Below are 2,332 nucleotides of genomic sequence, written 5' to 3'. Positions count from 1 at the left end.
CATTCCTGCCACATCTGGGAAGGAAGAGCTGAGACGCGCTATCTGTTCTCATGTTTTATGGCACTGGAGAAATATGGTATCCAAAATATGGCAAAAACCTAAGGCTGTCATTATACCCAAGGCAGTAAAAGACCATCCTTACCAGCCAGGTATCTGCTTGATAAAACCAGAGCTATCTGTGACCTCCTAATGCAGTTGGCAGCATGTTACAAATACTCCCAGTATAATAACATTGACGCCAAAAAGTATCTGAGTGGCATCGGACAAGTTTGTGATTAGAGTGAAATGCTCATACTTATGCTGGTTGCACAAAAGAGGAAAGATAAAAGCTAATATTGCAGTGGGCTGTGGTACCACGGGGCACACTGCTCTGCGCTGTGTTGTGTTAAGAGTTTCCCTCAGAGGCATTGTCAGGGCAACCAACCTGATGCTCTGAGATATATGGTTGCAGGTTGCTCCGGGCCAGAAAACTACTGACCTCCTTAAAGGTGTGCCGTAGGAACAACCGAGGATACATTAAAGCCTGTAAAACTTGTATGGCTATCAGTCATTCCTAGCAGGCTTCCATTTGACATCCAGAGTCAAATAATAAATGATAATAATTTTTATACTGTAATACTTTTTTATACTGCTGAGTATAAGTTTTATTTAAGCTCTCCTGTCCATTTGAGAATTGTACCAACTCAGTGTGGCACGAACTTGCATGCTGCTGTCAAGCATTGGTGTGTCATATTCCACCCCCACACCTCCATGGTTTTAGGGTTTTTTGGTCAGTCCTGCATATGGGGTGCAGTGGAGGAGACTGTGCAGGGCCCCTGCCCCTCTGCTGGACCTTCTCTGGTTGGATGTTGCTTTGCTCAGAGAAAAGGACAGTTCACTTTTAGCTGTTTTTCAGATGTTTTCCTGTTTCAATTTTTTTCGTCCTGAGATTGCTGCAGTAGTAATACACGGAGCACTTCACACCTTAAGCCAAAGGCTATTCGATGTGCTTACATGGCAGCATGCCCTATGTGAGCGTTATGCCCATGCTCACAAGTTTGAATGAATTTATCCTCGTGTGAGTGTTGCGAGGTACATGCACAAGTTCAGAAGTGGGGAACAGAGAGATGATGTGACTTTTTCCAAGATCGCAAGAAAGTCAGAAGCAGAGAAGGAATAGGTTATAAGTTTTCTGTGGCAAGCACAAACCATTCTTACTTTGTTATTGTTGTTTTAAAAAAATCTGTATACTCATTAGTGCTGACAAGGAAATACATTGGAGTCCCTGCCAGGGCAGTGTCAAATGCAAATATTTCTCTCATATGTAGTCAGTAACTTTTATTTCATCTGATGTGATGGAGAGATCTCGGTGAAAATGTTGGTACCACAGCCACAGTCTTTTTGCCTTAGCTGTACATGAACTTTCCTAGACAAGTATTTGGATGAGCCAATCTTACCATCTAGATATTCTTTTGTTATTTTCAGTTACATTACTAGAAACACAAATGCCTACTGCACAGACCCTTGGGAAGCCATGAAACTCCATGTATGTACATGTATATACACATATAAATAAAATCATACATATTTTTTAATATATATAGGTTTAAGATCTGTGTCTTCAGACAAACATAAAAGAATAGGAACTGCTCCTATTCGTATTTTCAGCCAGCAGTTCTATAAAACATAGTGCCGCTTAAAAGTGAACACAGAAGCTGATTTCCTAAGTATTTTCAGATCTGATTTAGAGATTGAAATTAAGAACAAAGTACTGCAGTATGTAAGTAGAGATTTGAGAAGTACTGATATCTTTTGTTCTCAAAGTGCAGTATTTAGGTTTTCTTTACTTCTTTGTATTTACCTGCAACGAAGTAAATTCACATTTTTCCTGTAACAATTGACCACTGAGCCCTAAGGCTCTATCTAAAATGGTAAAGGGAACTAAACCTCTTTATTCTTGTGTAACTCATTAGCTAACATCAGACGATTAGAGCTAATGTTTCAATCTAAAACAATTCAAGACCCTCATTAACAGGGTTAGATTTCTTTTGATATAATTACTTAATGTCCTAGATATATGGGAAATTCAGAGATAGTCTCTGAGAAATGGTCACATCTAGAAATGTGAACTTATATATAGGCTCCAGAAATGTTGTTTAAAATGTTAAAAAGCCTCATTTAGTCTGCCAGTAATGCTTGGTCAAATGTTCACTGAAATCACATTGATGATAGCTAGAGAATGAAGATGACGACTGTTTGCTGAGTATGATTTAATCTTCATTATTATAGGCAAGTGGATTGCAAATTTCCATAATTAAACATCCAGTGCACTGGTCAGATTCTGTTGTAAAGT

The sequence above is a fragment of the Phaethon lepturus genome, unplaced genomic scaffold (genome assembly GCF_000687285.1).
Source record: "Phaethon lepturus isolate BGI_N335 unplaced genomic scaffold, ASM68728v1 scaffold20032, whole genome shotgun sequence".
Classification (NCBI taxonomy): Eukaryota; Metazoa; Chordata; class Aves; order Phaethontiformes; family Phaethontidae; genus Phaethon; species Phaethon lepturus.
Note: the sequence above shows the minus strand (reverse complement) of the source record.